Source organism: Vanessa atalanta, chromosome 26 (genome assembly GCF_905147765.1).
Source record: "Vanessa atalanta chromosome 26, ilVanAtal1.2, whole genome shotgun sequence".
NCBI lineage: Eukaryota > Metazoa > Arthropoda > Insecta > Lepidoptera > Nymphalidae > Vanessa > Vanessa atalanta.
The window spans coordinates 2,892,412-2,906,691 of NC_061896.1; the positions used below are offsets into that span (position 1 = coordinate 2,892,412).

The window sequence follows — 14,280 nt, forward strand, 5'->3', positions numbered from 1 at the left end:
TTTTTATTATTGTTTTTAGATTTTGGAACGATTTTCTTTTAGGTGGCTGTGTGTGTGTACTTTGTATATTGTGGAGTGAACTAGCAGAAAGCATATAAAAAAGTATTATATCCTCTCCGGGCGATCTTTTCTTTTTATTTTTTCATTGAAATTTCATTGTTCTCAAACGTTGTTGATTTATTTTGTTGTGTTTGTTATTTAATACATAATTTACAGCTTAAGCAACTTCGTATTATTTGTTATTAATAAGCGGTTTGGTAACCGTCCATATTCTGTATCCAGGGCCGGACCGTGAGTTTAGGCCCTTGGCTAATACTACTTGGGGGCCTCACTTAAGACACACCTGAACGTAGACTTGAACTAAATTAATTGAATGGCTTTGATTAATTGCAGGATTCGCAAACCATACGATCTGTTTAGTTTAATAAAATGATGTATTTTTTCGCATTATGGTCTATTTTTGACTTTGACTTGACTTAGCTTGAATCCATGGGGCCCTGGGCTGAAGCCCAAAAAGCCATACGGTAGATCCGGCCCTGTCTGTATCACCAATCCGATATCAATCATGGGAACTAAGATGTGCTTTGTGCAATTAAACTGGTTCACTGGCTCTTTCAACGTAATCCAGAATTACTAAGTACTGCTGTTTAGTAGTAAAATAAATTATAAGTTCACGATTCCCACTCAGATCAGAGCATCGTTCGCTTCCAAGTAATACGAAGCGTGACGAAGTGTAATCCAATAATTTAATTCATTTTTAATACATATTTCGAGTATGCCATATTTATTTCCGATACTTGACGTAGACAGCGTTTCCGCTACGATGACATTAGTGAAATCCGTTCTGACTGACTTCCGGCAATGGGTTTCACATGTATATGCTCGTGTATGTCAGATGTCGAATTTTAATATTGTATAACAGGATTTAACAGTTAATTTGACGGTTGTATCTAAAAATTATCTCCAAAAATTATTTTTATGTATAAGCAGACGTTCATATGGGCCACTTGAGAGTAAAATGGTCTTTACCACCCATAGACATAGACGCAGTCAGAAATATTAAGCATTCATTGCCAATACGCCACCAAGATTGGGAGCTAAGGTGTTATGTCCCTGTGCCTATGCTTACACTGGCTCACTCACCCTTCTCAGCCTATCCAGCGCCAAACAGTTCCGGTTTGATGGATGAGTGAGCCAATTTAACTACAGGCACACGGACATAACATCTTAGCCAAGATTGGCGTCGTATTGCAAATGTAAGGCGTGGTTAATTTTCTTACAGCATCTTTCTTAACCCGTCCGCCTACCTATAATATAAAAATTAATACATATTTTATTGGCAAATTATTTTGTGTACAATGCTGATAAATAAAACTCATAAAAGATACAAGATTCGTAAATAACGAATGTATTTTATTCAAAACCACAGCGGGGATGTAAAATATTCAGCTAATTCGGACGTTTTATATAACAGCGTACCACTATGATGGATTGAACGGCTACGCTGTTATTTGAGTCTATAGATTTGTGTGTTGCGTGATAAGTTTTGCACGTGTATTTGAAAAACTGCATAGTGCACGAAACTGCATGCAAAACGATATATTTTTTTGCATTTTGAATGATTTATTGCATATTGCACCTTAATTTTTATGCATCAAACAAAGTTCTTTGTTGTACTGAAATCATTCTGATGTTTTCTAAGGATTTTCAAATTTGCAAACGAGAACTGACTTATTTATTAACTAGTTGTCAACCGTGGCTTGACTTGTTATTTAGATGATGATTGTATTTATAAATGTTGAAAAAGAGTAACTTCTGAGTTTCTTGCCGGTTCTTCTCGGTAGAATCTACTACTAGTTTGTTAAATGACGATTCAAAAGTGCTTTCAAAAGCCCACTTGGATAAAGTATATTTTGATTTTAATTTTTGAGGAAATGCTCGTCAGAAATTTCCCAAAAAAAACCTAGGCTCTTCGAGGCCCTTGGAGACTGCTTCATAATAAATTTCATCGAATTTGGTTCAAAGTTTGGCCACTAGTTTGCTCATCTTTTAAACCTGAAAAATTGTTCTTTTACGGTAGATTAATTTATAATTCGACGATTCTCAGTGGATCTTGTACAAACCCTTAGTAATAAAATCTGAGAACCGCTGCTTTGCATAATTAATAAAAGCTTAATAATATATAAGAACAAAATTATATAAGAATGAAGAGATTATCTTAAGAAAGTAAATAATATCCTTCGAATTCACAAAGCTAATTATAAATTGTATCTTGAGGCGTAGCTTTGATATAATATTTCAAAGATACCCGACCACACATAGTCAGTTCTTTACAAGGTATTATAAATATTAATTTACAAAATGATTCCAGAGCTTTATCTAAAACGAATATTCATATTTTTTACGATTCTTCACAGATGTTAAAGTTTATTCCCTAGAATTTTTACAATCAGTAAACAAATATCCAATCATATTGCGCTGGAATAGCGTTGTGGAATCCAAACCTTTTTTAAAAGAAGATGCTTTAGCGCAGCAGCTTTGTTGGTATATTTCAAGCAATAGGGAATCCTTTGAAAGATAGGAAAACGAACTTTTGAAATTCCTAAGCAAAGACTGAATTAGAATAGCTCAAGACAGAAAAAATGGAGCGTGATGGAGGAGGCCTATACTAGAGGTCCTTAGTTAAAATTAAATAAAAGAGACTCTATTATTACTGAGGAATTATAGAGGCTTAAATAAATAAATAAATAAGGAATCCCTTATTGATTAATTTTTAAAATAGCACACAGCCGTTTAAATTGTTTGAAAAAACCATTCGCTATGTAGGTCGTGAGCGTTATGGCCTTTCGGTATTGCAATGTACTCGAAATGACTGTTAATTAAGGCTACACGATTATTTGTATGTAGGTTAAAAATAACGGAATATTTAGGGTTCAGTACAATTTTTCTTTTTTTTTTTCAGGTATTCCTCGTAAAGAAATAGAAGTACAAGTTGGATTTTAATAAGGTAAGGAATTATTTCATGATTATCATCACCATCGGCATCAGTCAATCAAAATCTGCTACTGGACATAAGCCTCGTCCGAGGTGCGCCAAAACTGTCGGTTTTCATCTGTATTCAAACGGGTCTTGGCACCTTCTTCAGATCATCAGTCCACTTGGCTGAAAGGCCCTATAATGCCTTTGCCGATTTGAGGTCTCGACTCGAGAATTCGTCTGATTCACTTCCGTCCTTTGAGATATGCGAACAGCCCGCTCAGCAATTTTTGAAGCTCTAGTTATTTTTCGGATAGTGTAATTTCTGATCGTAAAGGACTTATTTAATATTTACTTATTTATCTATCTATTTGTATTTATTCGGTTTGCTAGTGATTCTAAATAATCTTTCATAAAATAGATAAAATTTAGTGCATGTTGTTTAATCTACCACTCTCATCCACTTTAACTAAGAAGACAGATAGCGAAAAAAAAATGTTTGTACTACTTATAACTTCATATTTTTTTTATTCATCAATTGGTGTAGCTATAAAGTCCAGTTTCGTGGGTTATCCACTTAATAAAATATCATTCAGCATAATATTATTTCTCATGAACTAAATTTTACTACTAACATGAACAACGCTTGTCTGGATTGTAACTCGCAATTCATTCACGATATTATCTAAGCATTCGTTTTACAGAACCAGCTCAACTTTTACTTCTAAAAGTTTATTTTAACAATAAACACATAAACATGTATAAATAATAAAATTGTCTTAGAAGCACAAAGAATGCTTGATTTTCAATCAAATAGTAATAATACTTTTCTTTTTATTACGTTATCAGAAGCATATTACAGAATCCTTGGCATTTCAAGCAATAAATCATGAGACGTTTTCCGATATGATTGCAATAACAGCTAGTTATTATATCAAATGGATTTTCTTTAGTATAAGCAACTTAATATATTTGAATTTAAAAAGCACCCATACTTTGTAATACAAGAATGTATTACAAAGTATGTATATATGAAAGCATGTATATATGATGAAAAAAAAGATTTTATTTTTAAATATTATTATTATTATTATAAGTTATGTTTATATATATATATATCTTAGCTTAAAAGAAAGTTTTTTTTTTCAACTGATGTGTATCTGTTTTAAGGATTAGTTTCGGTTCAAGAGGGAACGTGGATTCGTTGTATCCTATCTCTCTGGTTTCCCCCATCCGTCGAGAACGGCTATTGCAGTGGTTTTATTGGGTAAAAATTCCACACAATCCGGTTACCTCCCCCTAAAAGACCAAGAAAATATCTTTTGGTTAGGTTATCTAGTATATTTACTAGTACACAATTCAAACTCAGATGCTATTGTTCTTGAAAAATTGATATGTTTTAAGCAGTGGCTTATCAAATTATAGCAAATTGACGTAAAATAAAATAAAATACAGTAGTGAAGATACACTTAGTAAAAGTATTTCGGCCGAGCAAAAGCATCCTCTGACCTTGAGAATTAGATTTGAAGTTTATTCTACTTTGCCTTTAGCCAGTGTAATCACAGGCACAAGGGACATAACATCTTAGTTCCCAAGGTTGGTGGCGCATAGGTGGTGTAAGGAATGGTTAATATTTCTTACAGCGCCATTGTCTATGGTGACCACTTAACATCAGGTGGCCCATATGCTCGTCCACCAACCAATGCCATAAAAAAAAAAAAAATTCACGGACACAGTTGTTCTTGAAGCATTTCGAACGCGCAAGTCAGTCATTGTTTAGGAGTGTGTACACTCCAGTGCCTCAAAGCCGTCTTGCTCCTGATTTTTTTCCGGTCGTGTCAGTATTGCCGTCCCGACGGATTATGAGAATGCGGAACTAGAGAGTTCACCTGCATTTGTGCACACTTTTTCACTACAATAAGTCCCGCGTCCCCCCAGTCCCCCTTGAGGTTGGCTGCGACGGTAAAAAGAAAGCGAATTTATTATAAACGACGCAAACTTTATATAGAAAGTATTCACGCCAACACCTCGACAGGACCAAAAAATTTGACATCGAAATAAATATTAAAATGTAAATTTTATATTTTTCACGCACGTGATTTTTGCTTTATACATAATAATCTAGTTAAAAAACCGTCCTATTTAGTAATTTAGTATGAAAGTAAACGTTTTTTGTTTGAAGAAAAAATTGTATAATAAAAAAAATAAAAATGCTCGTATTTAAAAAAAAAAATCCCACATCGTAACTCGATTAAATCCTTCGTTTGGCAAAATAATTAAAACGGCATCCTCACATCTCCAAGCGTACGATGAAAATATTAACGAAGGCGCGCCAGAAAGTTACGAAAATTTTATAAATTCAATTAGTCGCCTAAAACGATGGCAAATTAGATTGTATTTATAATAGCGCTCCAAATGTCAAAAGGCATATGACTTTTTTTATGCAACAGTTAAGCAGACCGGCAAATGGACCACCTGACTTTAAATGGTCACCACCGTCCATAGACATTGGTGCTGTAAGAAACATTAACCATCCCTTCCTTCGCCAATGCGCAACCACACTTGGGAATGTTATTATGTCCCATGTGCCTGTACTTACATGGCTCACTCACCCTTCAAGCCAAAAAATACCAAGTATAACTGCTTGGCGGCAGAATATCTGATGAGTAGGTGGTGCCTACACAGAAGGGCTTGCACAAAGCCCTACCACCAAGTGACTGACTAGAAATTTCTAGCAAGCAAGTGCTTATTAATGAACAACAAGCATAAGTACGGCAGGAGTTATCTATTAAATAGTATAAAAAAATTCGCCATCTGCCTCAGTCTGTATCTCCACTTACGTCTTCAAAACTAATTCACGGATTTTCATTGACTTCCAGGCAGGATATATAACATACATATATAATTGTATTTAACTTACACGACTGTATTTTTAGATATTGAAAAAGAGTAACTACAGAGTTTCTTGCCGGTTCTTCTCGGTAGAATCTACATTCCGAACCGGTGGTAGCTTTACTTAATATAGTTTGTTAAGTGACGATCCAGAAGTGCTTGTAAAAGCCTACTTGAATAAAGTGTATTTTGATTTTGATTTGATACAGTATTCAATAATAGAAAGAAAATTAAACGAGGAAGGTTTGAATAAATTATTTGTTAACTTTTTGGCTGAACTATGCCGATGTTTTATCCACAACAACTGATTTCAAAAGGCCTTCGAAGTAATCTATGTGTCTTCTAATGTACATATCTTAAATAGTGTGCTTCTCATCTTCTTTTAAAATAAATTGCACCCGTCCATAGCTGGATCACTTGTGCAATATATACTAAAATCTTCTCTTTAACGCGCTGTACCTTCAGGTATAAATTTAATGTATTTTGGTTTATTAGTTCGGATAAGTTTGGTGTCTGAACCTTACCGTATCAGGTACGGAAACTAGCTTTAGCGGACTACATAACTTTAGACAAAGGTTTTAGTGACCGCTGCATCCTCGTAATATCCGCATGTCAAATGGCTCCCGTTCTCTCAGTTGTAAAAGAAACATTCTATATATTAAAAAGTATGAGACTAAGCCCCCTAGACCGTCCAGACACCGACCAATACGACAAAGCGTATCACTGGCAAAATATTCACACTGACTCCGTACATGGCCTTAGACGGTGCTAGTCAGTAACAGAACGGAATAGGCATAGACAGTTACTTCGCAATAAAAATATTTTTTTTGGGTCAAATACATTCGTAGCACGGCCATGGTTTGTGGGCCTCAATGCTGTCACAGTCAGCGCTCTCTAATCCCTTGTGAACCATGAATAATGAATTTACTGACAACGCAACAAAAAATATTTATTTTAGTGTCGAAACTCTATGTTCATATTTATTTCACTTCATGCCTAGTTTTTTTTTACATTTTCATCTCATGTCTGTCATCCTGAGTGTACTGGGAGCTTCCTGACTTCGGACAGATACTGAAAATTTCTCGATGGCAAAACTTTTTAATAGCTTTTTTGGCCCGACCCGGAGTTCGTACCCATGACTTTTGAACTTGCGACGTTATAAGCTAGACCAGTGAGGCAGCCAAGGTTTTTATATATATTAGATATATGTTTTTAGGCAATTTTGAACCTGACATATGGCTTCATTTTATTACCAATTGTGATCAAATTTCCCGAGGGGTATCTTTGATGTGCGAAGGAAAACGTGCAAAGAAATCGTAAAAGGTTTTCTTGCACTTATTACCTAGATATATAATTTTTCTATAAAATATTAATGTCAAAATGGTCCTTTTTACATGGGAGATTTTCTCGTCACTTATGTTTATATGTTTGTCTAACATGAGTTCTTAAACTATTTATTAAATTATGCGAAACTGTGGTTAAATCTCTGATCCAAAAAAACCAAGGTTTGTTCTTAGCTCTGTTGTCAGTCTGTCGGTAATCACACATTCTACCGTGAAGCAGCATTACTTTGTAGTGTCATGTTACCGTTTGAAGAGTATAGTATTGTAACTAATTGTCAACAATTTCGTCTCCAAGGCCTATTGACGATGTAAGGGATTGTTGACATTGCTTACAGTAAAATTGGTTCATGGTGATGTCGGTAGTGACCACTTAGCATCAGGTGGCCCATTTGCCAATCTTGCTCCCTATCATTAGTATAAAACTGTGTATGATTAGATCTTTAAAATTACATAACTGATTTTGATGCGGTTTTTTTTAATAGATAGATACATGCACAATATAAAAGAGTGATGTGGTAAATAAGCACAATTATTGCGCTTACATTGCAAATGCTGGCTGAACCCTACAAAATACATACATAATTATAACGCACATATACGTCCATCTATAATGGATAACCCACAACCATTTTTTATCCTTTACTTTTTACGAGAGATAATGCCTTAATGTCGAAGAGATTTTAAGCACTACAGCATTCATCCTTATCCAATTAAGTACCTTAAAGAAGGTATTATAGATTTAAAACGCAGGGACATATCGGTATCTATTGTCTCATTACTGAAAGACTGTGAACGTTGTAAGACATTCTGTAGTATGTTCAGTATCAGCATTGTAACCGTGCGAAGCCGAGACGGGTCGCTAGTTTTTAATAAAAAGAAGTAAGGTACAGCGTATCCCTGAGTTCTTATAACTAGTAATTGGCACCCTGTATCTGGCAGATACGTCATTTTGATTGATTGATTCATACGTATTGTAAAGGTGAATTTACTATGTAAAATTTCTTTTACATTCTTGGATAGAAAATTGTGTACAATTCCCTCGTCGTTATTAGCAATTTATATAAAATTGGAACCCCAAAGGAAATTAACCTTTTAAATCCCCAATAATTTAAGTCATTTGTAGTCAAGAATACTTCGCAGGTTTTCCGCACAATTTAACAGCGAATTCAGATCAAAATTTAATTCTAAATACAAGACCTACATTTTAAGGTACACTTTTTCGATTTTATTTAAAAACTAGCAACCAGAGCCGGATAAGAAGTTAATATGATAATATATATTTCCATTGGGCGACATTTTTTTATCCGACACTAACAACTACACTAACTGACGTCATCATATTTCAGCCAATTTACACAAAACTGTACACCTAAACTCTCTTTATAAATCACTCTGTCTATTAATGAAAACCGATTAAAAATACATTTGGTAGTGTTTAAGTTTATCGCGTACATGTGCGGCGGGAGGACTTTATTTCATAATAGGTAGTGATAATGATTTATCCTCGTCTTTTTTGTTAATGTTACGGATTTTTTTTTATTTAGGTAAATACTTCAAAACGAATTTGGGATTATTATATCTCATCCACGACGATCTTCTGACTTTAACGAATGATGAGTGAATGGAATGGAATCTTTACGACCTGTTTTTCATTTTATATGTATTTGCTATTCGTTTATGAATAATTTCTTATTCTTATTTAAAATAAGAGCGAGATGGTGTGATTAGAACTCGTGTATGACAACGACAGCGAGTTCAACCCAAGCAAGCACTGATTTTCCATTCGCTTAATTTGTGTTTACAATTCATCTCATGTTCGGCGATGAATGAACATCGTGAGGAAATCTGCATGTGTCTAATTTCAATGGAATTCTGCCACATGTATGTACATATATCAACCAATACGCGTAGCAGCGTGGTCCTCAGGCCAGCATTGGGGCATTTTCAGGCTGTTTCTTTTGTTTTTTAATTATGGAAGTCAATTTGTTGTACTAATTTAAGCTTTAAAATTAATTATTTACTAGCACTATTAAATTATTAATAAGGTAATAGGTTTTCAATTTAGTTTTTGTAGTCAACCTGCATAACTTTGAGAGATTACGTATAAAGGAACATAGTAAGAGCAGATTTTAAGATTTGTGTCGCAATAAAACGACAAATGTCAAAATAATTTAAACTAACAATGAAAATGTTACATATGTAGTATACCTAACAATGTTTACGATTTGTGGTTGCTAGTGTTTACTATTCACAAACACGCTTAATTTGGTTATTTGCATCACAAATTGGAGTACATTCCGCCATCATCGAGCTACAAGATTGTGTACTGTGTTTAAGTATCAAGAGTGAGTGGTCTGTGTATAGACGATACGACATTTTAAATTTGAAAAACAAACACATTTGAAACGTCATTTTACAGAATAGTATTAATTGTAAAGCTACCATTAGGTTTTATTGAAGATTGAGCTAAGAAGAAATACTAAGAAACAATAGTTACTCTTTTCGACCGATTAAATTACAAATTTGTGATAATTATTATTTATGAAATTCAGAAGTATCGTTAAAGTAATCTTACTCATTATTATTAATATTGAAAAACTACTTTTTTATTAATATTGAAAAAAAGAGATGTAAGAAATATTAACTATTTCATACATCGCCAATGCTCCACCAAGGTAGAGCCGAGATGGCCCAGTGGTTAGAACGCGTGCATCTTAACCGATGATTTCGGGTTCAAACCCAGGCAGGCACCACTGAATTTTCATGTGCTTAATTTGTGTTTATAATTCATCTCGTGCTCGGCGGTGAAGGCACATTCTGCCACATGTGTATTCCACCAACCCGCATTGGAGCAAAGTGGTGGAATATGCTCCAAACCTTCTCCCCAAGGGAGAGGAGGCCTTATCCCAGCAGTAGGAAATTTACAGGCTGCTAATGTAATAATAGTAAAGTTATATATATTTGACGCGACTACGGCCGCTTATTCTCATCTCTCTTACACATGATAAAATTTAGCCAAATATAGTCTACCCTTGTAACACTATTTGACAACCTCTAAAGAGATTCATGTTTATTTGTGTTTATGGTCATATGTGAACTATAATCACTAATATATAAATGGATATTAGTAAATGTTTTTGATATAATATCGATCATAAAAGTTAACACATCTATTTTTAATGGAGGTTTTTAAACATGGCTATAACTCGCTAGATGACAAAGCGGCTTACCATAACCCGCTGTGAGATAATGTTGTCTTAGATTTTCGCGATTATTACACATTGAAATAAAACTAGTTTTTAACGGATTTAATCGCGTATATTAATTGTTTTAACATCCCGACGTTTCGAGCACTTTGCAGTGTTCGTGGTCACGGGCAGACAGCAGCAATTAATATACGCGATTAAATCCGTTAAAAACTAGTTTTATTTTAATCCGCTGTGAGAGAGTTCAGGCAACTAACAGTTTCACTTATATCTTACGTATCTTATATTTTCGTTTAACTTAATGCAACGACAGCTCTGTCTGTGTGCCCTCCAACTTCCTCCATTCCTCTCTATCATTACCAGCTCTTATCCATGTGCCTCCTGCTTCAGCTTTGATATCGTCCACCCATCTTCTAAGTCGTCTGCCTCTTGTCCTTTTAATGTGACCAGTAAACCAGTTCATTATTGATTTTGACCATTTTCCTCTTATTGTATGTTCTGACAATTTCCATTTTAATTTTCTAATTGTTTTTATATCGTCTTTTGTTTTCGTTTGTTTCTTTATGATCTCAGTTCTTATTTTGTCGGATAGTCTTTCCCTCGTCGCACTCCTTTCTAAGGAGTTTTAGCAAGTTTATAACTTCTTTGCGTATGCTTTAGTGCGTACCAATATTTGGAAGCAATAAGTGATCATAGGTAGTAAGCTGGTGTCATAGAGTTTCCGTTTGAGACTTATGTTAGTATCTTTAACAAACTAGTTACTGTGTGTTTATTTGTACACACGTATGTTACAAATAATCCTTCGTACAATATTGATCAGTGTTTACTATACATGATTGAACACACACCACATCATTTTGATAGACGTCTGCGGTGAATCGATTCAATGATAGTTATCATAAATTGTTTCCACGTTTCGTAATATTATTTCAGCTTACACGAAGTCGGTTTCGAAAATCAGAGCTTGGCAATGTTTAGCGATAATTAAATATGATATCCTATTGGATCTATTTATAATTTAACATATATTAGAGTTATATTTGGGATTTAGATATCCAGGATATATGCTTAGCGTTTTCGTTACACGGATTTTTGTGGGAACTTATAAAAAAATACAAACGAACATAAAAAATTTGGCTGTTACTAAACCTTTATTACGTGACCGGTTTTATAAACTACTTACGGTAATTATACTATTAATTTATTATACTTTATTTACTATATTATACGATATGTTAATAACAGACGACAATATTGCCAAACGAGTAACAAAAAAACAAACGGCTCATTTATAGCAATCTCTCATAGACAAACATTGGTGAAAGAAGTCTTGTAAGCAAATAGATATAGGATTTAAATATGACAGAGGAGATAAAAACTATTACATAAGAACAAAAAAATAAACTACACATATATCTAAATCCCAATAAAATACTCATAATAATTTATATTATATAATTAAAGACTCTCAAATTATATGTGATTGATTTTATTATAGTCGTAAAAAGAAGCATCATTACCAATAATTCAATGATATAAATAAATTAGTCAATGTCCAATGTAGACATCACTTTCAATTTCACGAATGTGTTCTTCGAATTTGTTCTGTCATAATAGTACTGTATTCACATTTCGCCTATAGTTTATAAATATTGACATTTCGTGATAAAGTCCTTTGTGAAACCAATTTTAGGGCGCTAACATGGCTTATGTTTGTGCTACACGTGAAAATGAAAACTATTGTGACTATCGCAGTATTGTTCACTATTTTGTCGAAATGGTCATTGTAAATATATATTTTCAATTTGTTATTAAATCAGAACATAATAATATCAAGTAGGTAATACTGTTTTGCAGCATGTTAGCTGGATACCAGATATAGGTACGACGAGCTTGCACAATACCACGATAATCCCAAATAAAATTCCAAATTCTCAGAATCAGAAATTGAGCCGAAATGGCTTAGTGGTTAGAACGTCTGCATCTTAACCGATGATTGCAGGTTCAAACCCAGGCAAGCACCACTGAATTTTAATGCGTCTAATTTCAACCTGCATGTGACTAATTTCAATGAAATTCTGCCACATGTGTATTCACTAACGTCCATTGGAGCAGTGTGGTGGAATATGCTTCAAACCTTCTCCTCAAAAAGAAAGGCCTTAGCCCAGCAGTGGAAAATTTACAGGCTGTCAATGTTATTCCAGAATCCGATGTTTCGCTGTGCTAAATTCCAACTTACTGTATCAATGTTTATAAGCGCATATGACCACTTAACAAGGAACAAGATTGTGTGTCTACTTAAATAAAACCATTTTGAAGAAAAACGCGCAACCAAAACCTGACCTTACAAAATATGAGGGATTGTCAAGATTTTCGCTTTAAAGATTTTCAAAAACCGAAGCATTATTAGCTTCTAAATTTGAAGACAATAATAATTCGTATCACGTAGAGCCATTTGCAGTTCAAATATATACCATTTTTTGGATACATATTGTATCCAAAGACTACTACTAGAAAGACTTTAAAGTCTATGGAAAGTCTTAAGTATTGACTTTCAACTTTAATAAGACCCACAAGTGACAAGGAAACGCGTCAAAGTTTATTACTTATAGTTCTTAACTTTATTTATGTGAGAAGGACGGTTTTAATATACTTTTACGGGCCGCAGGAGATCGTAAATTCCAATATTATTCTCGTAAAACTGCGTTGAGTTACGTTGCTTATGATCCAGCGAGGTTAGGCGCTTTTAACTTCTGGACCTCGAATATTGGTTATTGTCTAGTGATTGATATATCATCGTTAAAACTAATCATAATATATGACATCTTGGATTTACATTTTTGTCTTTGGTCTAGTGGTTTGATATAAGGTACACCTGATCCCAATGTTCAAACCCTGGTCAGGTCGATAGAAAGTTCAATCTGGAGTCTGGAAATTAGAAGGTGTCCTGTGTGTGCCCTTGAAATTTTTCCAGACGTGTCGTGCTATCCCATCGGATGTGAAGACAGTTATGAGAGTGAGGGAACAGAGAAAGGGCGTGCGTTTTTGCACACACATGTGCACTATAATATGTCCAGCGTAGTTGTCTGCTCTCCTTTGAGATTGATCGCCCTAGCCGAAACCAGTGAGGACGACATCATTACCATAATTATTTTTTTCTTCTAAGTATTCTGATGGTTGTTCAATATTTCTACGTGTCAGCATCAGATTATGACAATAATGAGTTTAATGCCTACCAATTTTGTATATCTGTTTAGCAACACTCGCGTTTCAGGTAACTAACATTTATGTAAGGAGAACAATTCTTGTTTTATTTTCGAAGATTTTTTTTGTATTGTATATGTTGGTGGACGAGCATATGGGCCACCTGATTTTAATTGGACACCAACGCCCATGGGCAATGGCGCTGTAAGAAATATTAACAATTCCTTACATCGCCAATGCTCCACCAACCTTGAGAACTAAGATGTTATGTCCCTTGTGCCTGTAGTTACACTGGCTTACTCGCTTTGCAAACCGGAACACAAAAATACTGATCACTCGCGTATCAAGTACCTAACACACATCAAGGTATGTTAGAAGATACAAAAAAGGAATTAGGGTACATAAAGCCTGACTCACACTTCACATGCAAGCGAAACTGAGGCCAAAAACTGGTAAATAAATAAAATGTATTTTATCAACCGAATCACTGGAAATCTAATATCGAATATATTTTTATAATCCATAACTACATTTTAAATGGAAATCATGTGGAAACTACCTCATACGTGAAATTGCGTTTGACAGAGGAATGATAAGGGATAGGAAATAGGAATGATAACTGGCGATCTGCAAGTTAGATTCGATCCTCGATTTTATGA

General features: G+C 34.4%; 1 protein-coding gene across 1 annotated transcript in view; it reads left to right on the forward strand.

Annotated features, from left to right (window-relative positions):
* The window catches only part of LOC125073912 (sex peptide receptor), a 309,093-nt gene that overhangs the window by 96,237 nt on the left and 198,576 nt on the right, over positions 1 to 14,280 (forward strand). The window contains exon 3 of the mRNA XM_047685016.1: positions 2,963 to 3,007. The gene's annotated coding sequence lies outside the window, so the exon portion shown is untranslated. The remainder of the gene's footprint in view (positions 1 to 2,962; positions 3,008 to 14,280) is intronic.